Below are 13,007 nucleotides of genomic sequence, written 5' to 3' on the forward strand. Positions count from 1 at the left end.
GTTATTGTTGTTATTTTTTTACTTACTTATTTTTGAGACAAAGTCTCGCTCTGTTGCCCAGGCTGGAGTGTAGTGGTGCCATCTCAGCTCACTGCAGCCTCTGCCTCCCTGGTTCAAGCAATTTTCGTGTCTCAGCCACCTGAGTAGCTGGGATTACAGGCGTGTGCCACCATGCCCTGCTAATTTTTGTGGTTTTAGTAGAGATGGGGTCTCGCCATGTTGGCCAGGCTGGTCTTGAACGCTTGACCTCAAGTGATCCACTCACCTTGGCTTTCCAAAGTTCTGGGATTACAAGCATGAGCCACTATGCCCTGCCTATTATAGTTACTTATTAAAAGTTATTTTTTTTTCTTTTTTTTGTGACAGGGACTTGCTCTGTCGCCCAGACTGGAATGCAGTGGCACAACCTACACTCACTACAGCCTCCACCTCCCAGGCTCAAGTGATCCTCCCACCTTAGCCTCCTGAGTGACTGGAACTGCAGGTGTGCATGACCAGGCCTGGCTAATTTTTTCTATTTGTTTTGTAGAGACGGGTTTTGCCATGTTGCCCAGGCTGGTTTCAAACTCCTGGACTCAAATAATCTGCCCACATTGACCTCCCAAAGTGCTGGGATTACAGGCATGAGCTACCACACCTGGTCAAAAGTTTTGCTTCCCTGTTAAATCATAAGTCATAAATTCCTTGAAGGGACTGTGTCTTGTTCCTTTTGCCATTGCCCATAGTGCCTAGAATAGTTTGTTATAGATGGCAGGCAGGCAACAAATAGCTGTGGAATTAAATTACATGTGTATAGCATCTTCTCAGGTCCCAGACCATTACAGGTCTTTCCCAAATTTTTCAGCATTATGTATTCTTGAACCCAAAGCTGATATTCTGGTGGTATACACCAGTTTGGGTGCTACTAAAATAGTGGAAGTCTTTCATACTGGTTGGTATATAGTTGCTGCCTTGAGCCCCTCATCTTCCTGCTGTGGGGGTCCTTTTCCTGGGACCCGTTGGATAATTCCCATAACTGAGCAGCCAAGAAAGCAATGCTGGCACAACCTAAGTCACCAAGGTTTTGCTCCTGTGTAACAGCAACATCTGTTTGGATGAGTATTTTGTATTTTTTGCCTTTTTTTTTTTTTTTTTTTTTGAGACAGAGTCATTCTCTGTTACCCAGGCTGGACTGCAGTGGCGCAATCTTGATTCCCTGCAACCTCTGCCTCCCGGGTTCAAGTGATTCTCCTACCTCAGCCTTCCAAGTAGCTGAGACTATGGACACATGCCACCACACCTGGCTAATTTTTGTATTTTTACTAGAGACAGGATTTTACCATATTGGCCAAGCTGGTCTCAAACTCCTGACCTCAGATGATCCACCTGTCTTGGCCTCCCAAAGTTCTGGGACTACCTGTGTGAGCCACCGTGCCCAGCCTCACCTTTGCTTTTATACCTGTTCTACCTTCCTATATAGTTCCTAGGAAAATTGTCGTTTTTTTTCTTCCAAAACCACATCTAGGATATATTTTTAAAATAATAGGCCAGTTGTGGTGTCTCACACCTGTAATCCCAGCACTTTGGGAGGCTGAGGCAGGAGAATCCCTTGAGCCCAGGAGTTTGAGACTAGCTTGGGCAACATAACAAGACCCCATCTCTAAAAAAAAGTACAAAAATTAGCCAGGTTTGGTGGTGTGTGCCTGTAGTCCCAGCTGCTTGAGAGGCTGAAATGGGAGGATCACCTGAGCCTGGGAAGTTGAGGCTGCAGTAAGCCATGATTGTGCCACTGATCTCCAGCCTAGGTGACAGAGTGAGACTCTGTCTCACCAAAAAAAAAAAATTCTACTAAATCTGTTATCAGATAGTGAAGATTTCCCCCCCTCAGCTCTCTCACAGTTACATGGAAAAACTGTGAGGTGGATAGATCACCCACAGAATTGTATTTAACTTTGAAGTAAAACAAATGCTCATATTTAAGCACCCTCCTCCCTGGAGACCCAGACTGTGCAATTAAATATTGAAGTCCTCTTTCTCATTGTAAATGTTTTAAACTGACACTCTTTTAAAAGGACTTCCTTGATGATGTGCATTTAAGCAATGCTCCAGGGCAAGTACAGGACAAAGGCCTCGACTGGGCTAATAGCTTACCTTTAACGTTAGCTTGTTCTTTCTCTCTCTCTTTTTTAGCATCTAAAAACTTATTATTCAGATATAATTCACATAAGCTTTGCCATTTTATTTTATTTATTTTTTAGAGACAAGGTCTCACTCTGTCACTCAGGATGGAGTGCAGTGGCATGATCTTGGCTCCCTGTAACTGGTCAGAACACTCATCACCTAACAAGAAACCCCAAACCTGATAGCAATCGCTCCCCATTCTGCCCTCCCCCAGTCCCTGGCAACCACGAATCTACTTTTTGTCTCTGGATTTGCCAACTCTGGACACTTCATATAAATGGGAGCATCCAGTATGTGGCCTCTGAGTCTGGCTTCTTTTACTTAGCATCATGTTTTCTTTTTTTTGGAGACAGAGTCTTGCTCTTGTTGCAGGCTGGAGTGCAGTGGCAAGACTTCAGCTCGCTGCAACCTCTGCCTCCTGGGTTCAAGTGATTCTCCTGCTCAGCCTCCCAAGTAGCTGGGATTACAGGTACCCACCACTGCACCCAGCTATTTTTAATAGTGATGGGGTTTTTGCTATATTGGTCAGCTGATCTTGAACTCCCGACCTCAGGTGATCCACCTGCCTTGGCCTCCCAAAGTGCTGGAATTACAGACGTGAGCCACCATGACTGGCCATCATCGTGTTTTCAAGGTTCATCTGTGTTGTACCCTATGTCAATGCTTCATTCCTTCTTATGACTAATATTTCATTGTATGAATAGGCCACATTTTGTTTTATCTACTAATCACTTGGTAGGCATTTGGATTGTTTGGCTGTTATGAATAATGCTGCTGTAACATTTGTGTATAAGTTTGGTGTGGATGTATATTGTCATTTCTTTTGACTGTATACCCTGGAGTGGAATTGCTGAGTCAGATGGTAACTATGTGTAACTTTTTGAGGCACTGACAAACTACCTCTTTTTTTTTTTTGAAACAGGATCTCACTTTGTCTCCCAGACTGGAGTGCAGTAGGGCAATCTTGGCTCACTGCAGCCTTGACTTCTGGGCTCAAGCAATCCTCCTGAGTAGCTGCGACTACAAATGGGGAATACCATGCTTGGCTAATTTTAAAATTTTTTATAGAGACAAGGTCTCACTATATTGCCCAGGCTGATTTTGAACTCCTGGGCTCAAGTGATCCTCCTGCCTTGACCCCCCAAAGTGCTGGGATTATAGGTGTGAGCCACTGTGCCTGGCCTAAGTTACCTCTTTTTACAAGTCAAATTTCACCTGAGTTTAAGGTCAAGAGGATTTGCAGTACATTAAATCATTACTAGTGGGAAAGTGCTAGCTTTGTTAGCAGACTTACCCAGTGTCACCCATGTGTCAGGGGCAGAACTCAGAATAAAATCTAGAGGACCTGACTATCTGCCACTTGGATCCAGTACATTTTTGGAAAAATTTAGGGAAAGAATATTTTCAAGTATCAAAAACCAAGAAAGAGAGGTTAAGAATACAGGCGCTATGTAATCTTAGCACTTTGGGAGGCGGAGGTGGGAGGATCACTTGAACTCAGGAGTTTCAAGACAAGCCAGGGCAACATAGTGAGTCCTCATCTCTACTAAAAATTTTTTAAAAATTAACTAGGCTGGTCCGATGGTAGTGGGTTATCAGAACTTATTAACATTAGTGTCACTAAAGTTGGTATGCAACCTCCCATTGCTAAATTTGACTGGCTTTTAAAAAATAAAAATAATAAAAATAAAAAATTAACTGAGCATGGTGGTGTGGTACATGCCTGTAGTCCCAGCTACTAAGGATCCTGAGACAAGAGGGTCACTTGAGCCCAGGATGTTGAGGCTCCAGTGAGCTATGATTGTGCCACTGTGCTTCAGCCTGGGCTACAGAGAGAGACCCTATCTCTGGGAAAAAAAAAACAAAAAAAAGGAAGTACAGGCTCTGCAGCCTGTGAGCCAGAACCCAGATCTCAGAAGACAGGTGTTGAGGTTAAGATTGATGCTCCAGCTGGACCACGAGGGTCCAAATCCTACATCTGCCTCTTCTTAGCTGTGGGACCTAGAGCACATTCTTCACCTCTGACCTCAGTGTTCTCATCTATAAAGTGCAGGAAATACACCTCTCTTACAGGGTAACTATAGACATTTAACAAGTTAGCATATACAGAGCACTTAGTTTAGTGTTTGGCACTTGTTGACGTGATATAAATATTAATTTAGTTTTTTGTTTTGTTTTTTTTTTTTGAGATGGAGTTTCACTCTTATTGTCCAGGCTGGAGTGTAGTGGCTTGATCTTGGCTCACAACAACCTCCACCTCCTGGGTTCAAGCAATTCTTCTACCTCTGCCTCCTGAGTAGCTGAGATTACAGGCATGCGCCACCACACCTGGCTAATTTTTTGTATTGTTTGTAGAGACAGGGTTTCTCCATGTTGGTCAGGCTGGTCTCGAACTCCTGATCTCAGGTGATCCGCCTGCCTTGGCCTCCCAAAGTGCTGGGATTACAGGCTTGAGCTACCATGCAAAACCTTTATTTTTTAAATTATGAAAGTAGAGCAGCTCACTATAAATTTTAGAAAAGAAAAATAATACAGAAGTGTATAAAGTGAAGCTATCTGGTTGCTGGCTTGCTCTTCTCCCCGCTTTCCTACTGTGTTCTAGCCCAGTTCTGGAGCTCTTGTTTTCATTCCAGGGTAAGAGAGCCCCCAGGATGACACCCCCATGGTCCCTAGTTCTGGTATTCATGTGCTTGTATAGTCCCCTCCCAGCTTGTGCCAGGGTTCATCTGTGTGATGGATAGGATATGGTAAAAATGATGACGTCCCTTCTAAATTAGGTTAAATTAGGAGACTGTGGCCTCCATCTCTTTTCCGTCACTAGCTCTGGAGGCATCTGTTTGGCCATGCCATGAGCTGCCCTAGGTGAGGCCCCTATGGCAAAGAACTGAGGTATCCATTGTATAGCCTCCTGGATAACTGAGGCCTGCCAACAACAGGAATGCCTTTGGAGACAGATTCTTAAGCAATGGTCTGGTCTTGAGATAGCTGCAGCCCCATTGATGTAACCTTCTAAGGGGCCCTGGGCCACAGGGTATCTGAGACAATGAATGTTCATTGTTTTAAGCTGCAAAGTTTTGGTGTAACTTGTTATGCAGCAATAGATAACTAACGTATGTCCTTCGTCTATTTTTTATTTAGTTTTTTTTAAAAAATGATTTAAGAAAGCTTTTTACAGATAGATAAGTAGATATGGGCCTTATATGCAGCAGATACTTTTCAAGCCTATTTGTCTTTCAAATTGCTTTTTGGTATTTTTACTGAATAGAAATGTAGTCATATCTGTCAGTCTTTTCCTTAATGTTTTCTAATAATGTTTATAAAGCTCCTGCACAATAATAAAGGAAAAGTATATATGTTATTGTCTACTACCTTTATCATTTTATTTAATCCTTATGGGACTTGTTTTTGTAAACATGCAAAGTACAGAAGTAAATTTATTTTCCCCACCAAAATGTAGCCAACTGCCTGAATATCATATGTTGAGTTTTCTTTCCTCACCGACTTAAAATGCCACCTTTGCCATATAAAGGATTCTCATTTGGACCTACTCTAGACTTCTTGTTCTATGTCAGTGATCTTTTTATGTTCACCCTACATTTGGAAGTGCTACAACGTTTTGGTAGCCATAGCTTTACAGTATGTTTTGAATCTGGTAGACGAAAATTTCCATTTTCTTCCCCCTGACCCCCTGCCCCAAAATTTCTTAGCTCCTTTTAGCTTAGCCTTTACCATTCTAGATGAATGTTGGGATTTTTGTAGGAGTTTTATTAAATGTATAGGTTAATTTAAGAAGAAATAATATTTTTTCATATTCTTCCATAAAGCAATATAGCATTCTTCTCCATTTATTGTCTTACTAATTTCCTATTAGACTTAATCCTAAAGTTTGTTGTGACAGCACTGTGCTAGATACTAGTTTTTACCCTCAGGGAATTTATGTTCTTACAATTAGTATAAACAGTTTATTAATTGCAGTTGTGATAAAAATTACAAAGGAATAGCCCAGGGAACCGTGAGTGCAGGGGAGGACTGATGGGATTGGGGAGGTTAGAGGTTTCTCTATAGTGACATTTAAACTATTCCTTTTAGTTCTGGATTATTAAGAGGTTTTGTTTTGTTTTTAAAAGCAGATTAACTTGTTTTTCAGTTTCTACTGAAAAGATTGTATAGTTTAAAACATTTTCTTAATGTAATGTAATTCTAATATTGAACTATTGTGTTTCTAAAATAAGCTCTACTTGATTGTCATGGTTTTTTAAAATTTTTATATATAATTAGGTTTTTTTTTTTTTTTTGAGATGGAGTTTGGCTCTTGTTGCCCAGGCTGGAGTGCAATGGTGTGGGTAGTCTCGGCTCACTGCAACCTCTGCCTCCCAGGTTCAAGTGATTCTCCTGCCTCATCCTCCCGAATAGCTGGGATTATAGGCACCTGTCACCAAGCTTGGCTTTTTTTTTGTAGTTTTAGTAGAGATGGGGTTTTACCAAGTTGGCCAGGCTGGTCTCGAACTCCTGGCCTCAGGTGATTCACTTGCCTCAGCCTCCCAAAGTGCTGGGATTACAGGCGTGAGCCACTGTGCCTGACCTAGGGTCTGCTTCTTATTTTTGCATCTATTCATTCGTGTTGGAAGCTTTTTGCCATTCCTTCATCATTCCAAGTATGTTTTTATCTCAGGCCTTGGAATTTACTGTTCTCTGGATCTGAAATGTTCTTGCTTCAAATATCTGGATGCGGGTGCTCTTAATTCCTTTAGGTTTCTGGTCAAATGCTACCCTACCAGTGAGATCTTTTCTGACTACATCATATAAAATGAAACTCTCCCCTGCTTTCCTCAAGGACATCCTATCCCCCTTATCATGTTAAATTGTCACTTGTCACTACCTGGCATTTTATACTTACTGCTTTATTTGCTTACTTGTTTATTCCTGCCTCTACCATTCAAATGTAAACACCATGGGAGCATAATCCTTGTCCTGGTCACTGCTGTGTCCCCAGCATCTAGAACAGTGTTGGCACATAGTAGGCATTCAATAAATATTTGAAATTAATAATTGAATTAAATATATATATATATATTTTTTTTCTCTTAAATCCTTTTCAGATTTTCTATATGGGGATTTCTCATTAAATGAATTGGGAACTTTCTCATATTTTTGTATGTTCCAGGATAGACCAGATAACGTGGGAATTCTTTCCTTGGATGTTAGAAACGATTTATTCATGAAACTATTTGAACCTGTTGCATGTTGCAGGGAGAAGATAAATCTTGACTCAATTTTGACTACTTTGTGAGTCAATTTTGAGAATTTATATTCTGTTATAAAAGAGGCCTTCAATTAAAAAATTCAAATTAAAAAAATATAGGCCAGGTGGGTGGCTCATGCCTGTAATTCCAGCACTTTGGGAAGCTGAGGCTGGCAGATTGCTTGAGTGCAGGAGTTTGAGACTAGCCAGGCAACGTGGTGAAACCACTACAAAAAAAAAAAAAAAAAAGCCAGGCATGGTGGCACACCTCTGTGGTCCCAGCTACTTAGGAGACTGAGGTGGGAGGATGGCTTAAGCCTGGGAGGCAGAGGTTGCAGTGAGCTGAGATTGTGCCCCTACATTACAGCCTGGGTGACAGAGTAAGACCTTGTCTCAAAAATAAAATAAATGTCAATAAACTTGTATGATTTTAAAAATATATTCTACAGCTAAGCGTTGTGGCTTACACCTGTAATCCCAACACTTTGAGAGGCCCAGACAGGTGAATCACCAGAGCTCAGGAGTTCAAGACCAGCCTGACCAACATGGAGAAATTCCACATCTATTAAAAATACAAAAAATTAGCCGGGCATGGTTGTGCTGCCTGTAATCCCAGCTGCTCCGGAGGCTGAGGTAGGAGAATAGCTCGAAACTGGGAGGCAGAGGTTGTAGTGAGCTGAGATCTTGCCATTGTACTCCAGTCTGGGCAACAGAGAAAGACTCTGTCAAAAAAAAAGAAAAAAAAAAGAATATATGTATGCATGTATGTATACATACATATATTCTTTTTCTTTTTTGAGACAGAGTTTCGCTCTTATTACCCAGGCTGGAGTGCAATGGCTTGATCTTGGCTCACCGCAACCTCCGCCTCCTGCGTTCAGGCAGTTCTCCTGCCTCAGCCTCCTGAGTAGCTGGGATTACAGGCACGCACCACCATGCCCAGCTAATTTTTTGTATTTTTGGTAGAGATGGGGTTTCACCTTGTTGACCAGGATGGTCTCGATCTCTTGACCTCGTGATCCACCCGCCTCGGCCTCCCAAAGTGCTGGGATTATAGGCTTGAGCCACTGCGCCTGGCTCTATACATACATATATTCTACAATTGTAGTTTGTGATCCCCTTTCTCTTTCTGTCCTGTTTGTGTTACTATTTTCATGGAAATACTTGCTGGAAACTTATTTTACTTGCCTTTAAAAAAAATCAGTTTCTTCTATATAGTGTGTACATATTTTAATTTTTTGAATAAAATGCTGGGATAATTTATTAATTTTTTTGTTTGTTTTCTACAAAAAGCATCGAAGGATATGAATTTTCATCTGAATACATCTTTGCTTGAATCCCATAGGTCCCCCCACCCAACCCCCAGCTTCATAGCTATTTATTTATTTATTGGGACAGTTTCACTCTGTCGCCCAGGCTGGTGTGCAATGGCACGATCTTGGCTCCCTGCAGCCTGTGCCTCCCGGGTTCAAGTGATTCTCTTGCCTCAGCCTCCCAAGTAGCTGGGATTACAGGCCTTGAGCCACCGTGCCCGGCTACTTTTGTATTTTTAGTAGACACAGGGTTTCTCCATGTTGGTCAGGCTGTTCTTGAACGCCTGACCTCAGGTGATCCTCCCACCTTGGCCTCTCCAAGTGCTGGGATTACAGGCATGAGCCACCACACCCAGCCAGTTTTTTATTTATTTATTTTTTGAGACCGAGTTTCGTTCTTGTTGCCCAGGCTGGAGTGTAATGGTGTGATCTCGGCTCACTGCATCCTCTGCCTCCCAGGTTTAAGCCACTCTGCTTCAGCCTCCCGAGTAGCTGGGATTACAGGGATGGGCCACCATGCCTGGCTAATTTTTGTATTTTAGTAGAGACGGGGTTTCTCCATGTTGGTCAGGCTGTTCTCGAACTTCCCACCTCAAGTGATCTGCCTGCCTCAGCCTCCCAAAGTGCTGGGATTACCGGTGTGAGCCACCACACCCAGCAGTTTTTATTTTTATTTATTATTTTTTTAGACAGAGTCTCCCTCTGTCACCAAGGCTGGAGTGATGCGATCTCAGCTCACTGCAGTCTCCACTTTACAGGTTCAAGCGATTCTCCTACCTCAGCCTCCTGAGTAGGTGGGATTATAGGCACCTGCTACCATACCCAGCTAATTTTTGTATTTTTAGTAGAGGGGGTTTCACCATGTTGGCCAGGCTAGTCTTGAACTCCTGACCTTGAGTGATCCATCTGCCTTGGCCTCCCAAAGTACTGGGATTATAGGTGTTGAGCCACTGTGCCCAGCCCTGCTTCATAATTTTTAATATGCAGTATTCATACCACTTATTTTTTTTAAATACTATTATTTTAGAGACAGGGTCTCTGTCTGTCACCCAGGCTAGAGTACAGTGGCACGATCCATAGCTCACTGCAGCCTCGACCTCTGGGCTCAAGCCTCCCGAGTAGCAAGGACTATATGTGCATGCCACTATGTCTGGCTATTGCCATTTACTTCTAAATATAGTCCTTTGTTTTGTGGATGTCACTCTTATAACCAGTGATAAGTAGTTTAAATTGGGCGAAATTTCCCTAAAAGGTGATTTGGGACTCCAGTGTCATCATCAAATGCAAGAGAGCATGTATCTGCATCCAAAAATGAACATGCAGCAAAAGGTTTTCCCTCTGGGGTTTTGGCACACAGCACCTCAGAGACAAACAGGTGCTTGACAGCTAATGAAATATCTTTAGTGGAGTGGTCAGGCCAAATTTTATAGTTATCACTGGCAGTGTAACAGCCGTAAATTTCGAGCCCTGGTCCTGTGCTCCCCTGTACAGGAAGTGCTTTGGGAATCCCCAATATGATCCTCTTATTTAATTGCCTCAATTAGTTGCTTCTCTGTGAGGCTGTTCCAAGAGCTAAAGTTAGAGTGAGGTGGCTGAGACTGTTTTCCTTTTGGTAAGTATGAGGTTTTACTTATTTTTTTTCCATGCCTTTTTTCTTTTCTTTTTTTTTGCGGGGGTGGGCAGAGATAGAGTCTTGCTCTATGTACCAGCCTAGAGTACAGTGGCACGATCACAGCTCACTGCAGCTTTGATCTCCTGGGCTCAAGTGATTCTCTCACCTTAGCCTCCTGAGTAGCTGGGACTACTGGCTTATTTTTGTATTTTCTGTAGAGAAAATGCATGTTGCCCAGGCTGGTTTTGAACTCTTGGGCTCAAGTGATCTGCCCACCTCAGCCTCCCAAAGTCCTGAGATTACAGGCATGAGAGCCACCATGCCTGGCCTTATTTTTTGAGACAGAGTCTCACTGTGTTGCCCAGGCGGGAGTGCAGTAGCATAACCTTGACTTACTGCAGCCTCAACCTCCCAGGCTCAAGCCATCCTCCCACCTCAGCCTCCCAAGTAGCTGGGACTGCAGGCATGCACCACCATGCCTGGCTAATTTTTTTCTTTGTTCGTTTTTGTATTTTTTTGCAGTGGAGCGATCTCAGCTCATTATAACCTCCACCACGGGGGTTCAAGGGATTTTTCTGCCTTAGCCTCTTGAATACCTGGGATTACAGGCGTGCACCACCACACCTGGCTAAGTTTTGTATTTTTAGTAGAGATGGGGTTTCACCATGTTGGCCAGGCTGGTCTCAAATGATCCTTCCACCTCAGCCTCCCAAAGTGCTGGGATTACAGGTATGAGCCACCACACCCAGCCTCTACCTTTCACTGATGTCTACTAATTATTTAGTCTAAGAGCAAACCTTATTGGAAGTGAATGAGATATTAAGTATTATAGTAGGAAAGCCTGTTTTATTCTTGGGAAGAAAAAAATTTAGAGGGAGATAGAAAAGTAGAGAAAAACAGACAAAAATATCTTTGGAGCCTGGCTATATGATTTCAAATTTGTACAGATTTGAATTCTAGTCTCCAGTAGCCACCCCTTATTTGGTGCACTTCTGAGATGTTAGAGAACTCCAGGACCACAAATCATAGCCTGTTTTCATTCCAGCATGGCCCGGCAGGGTCTGGGACCAAGTGTTTTCATTCATTCAACCAATATTTGCGCTGTCTCTATGTGCCAGAAGCTGTGCCGCATGGGCAGGAGATATAGTAGTGTGTAAGTAGACCAGATCCTTGTGGGATTTAGACAGACAGTGGTGATGCAGCAGGAATGTGCCCTGACAGGGCAATGTAGGTGATGATGGAACACATGGGAAGTCCCCTGTAAGGCCTGGGTATGAAGTGAGTAGAGTGAGACCTGCAGGATGAGGAGTTAGCCAGGCAGGAGATATGGGGTCCATGGGGCCTGGGGGAGAGGAAGGTCTAAACTTGGCAAAACAATAAGAAAGGCTCTGTTTGGCTGGAGATGTGGGAAGTGTGTGGAGAGCATGGGGCCTGCTTAGCTTTGGTAAGGTTGTTTATCTTTATTTCAGCAGCTGTGGAAAGCTACTGAAGGTTTTGAGTCGGGGAGAGGCATGGTTAGAATTGAGTTCAGAATGCTCTCTGGTTGCTGTGTGGAGGGTGGGTGGGAGGCATGAGAGGAAGGAGGCTGTGGTGATGGTCCTGGCTGGGATATGATGGCGAGGATGGTGATCTAAGGGCCAGGGAGAGAGCAACAGGGTGAGGAGGGGGACCTTGACTTGAAGGCATCTTAGGATGCAGAAGGGTCAGGTCATGGTGATGGCTGTGCAGGAAGATGAGAGAAATAATCTGAAATTTTCAGAGTCCTAGTTTTCTGGCTCGGGTGGCCAGTTGGAAGATCATTCTGTACACTGAGAGATAAAAGGCAGGAGAAGAAACAGGTTTGTGGGGGAAGATGAGGTTTTATAGACACAGACTTCAGGTCCTGTGCACCACATAGAGGGGATGCTAATGGGCAGCAGGCAGACATGCTTGAGGTTGGCATCACCTAGTGCCAGAGTGTGGGCAGGTCAGATGCACAGGAGAGTGAGAGAAGAGGGCTGGGATCCCACCCCTTGGGATACTGGCATTTACAGGATCAGCCCAGAAAGAGCAGCCAGCAGGCCTAAGAGTCTGAGGGGGAAGGCAAGGCTCACAGCAGTGTCTCTGATTTTGTGATTCATGGGACCCAATCTCAGATTGAGTCACTGCAAGCTGAGCTAGCCACTGGGAGTCTCCAGTTTAGGAACAGCCCCCACTTTCTAGGCTGGGAGGCTTGGCCGCTGGAAACGTCTCCGTTTTCCTGTATGTGGTGTTGCCCCTGTGTTTAGACAACACTTACCTGTGTTAACTTCATTGCTCAGAATTATTTTGAGAAGGAAATGAGAAAATGGTTATAGTTAGTGTGCAAAACTCTGAGCATTTGGACTTTATGCTGTGTTAGATGGCATCAGATTGGCTGAATGTGGTGGCTCACACCTGTAATCCCAGCACTTTAGGAGGCTGAGGTGGGTGGATCACTTGAGCCCAGGAGTTTGAGACCAGCCTGAGCAACGTGACAAGACCCTGTCTCTACCAAAAAAAAGTTTTAAAAAGTAAAAACCAGTCAGGCATTGTGGCACACACCTGTTGGTACTCAGAAGGCTGAGGTGGGAAGTTCACTTGAGCCAAGGAGGTCAAGGTTGCAGTGAGCCATGGCACACCACTGTACTCCATCCTAGGGGACAGGGTAAGACCCTGTCTA

The 13,007-nt window shown here is 43.6% G+C and overlaps 1 protein-coding gene across 2 annotated transcripts in view; it reads left to right on the forward strand.

Moving 5' to 3' along the window:
• Positions 1-13,007, forward strand: part of STXBP1 (syntaxin binding protein 1) — an 86,304-nt gene that overhangs the window by 10,697 nt on the left and 62,600 nt on the right. The window lies entirely within an intron of this gene.

The sequence above is a fragment of the Callithrix jacchus genome, chromosome 1 (assembly GCF_049354715.1).
Source record: "Callithrix jacchus isolate 240 chromosome 1, calJac240_pri, whole genome shotgun sequence".
NCBI classification, from domain to species: Eukaryota; Metazoa; Chordata; class Mammalia; order Primates; family Cebidae; genus Callithrix; species Callithrix jacchus.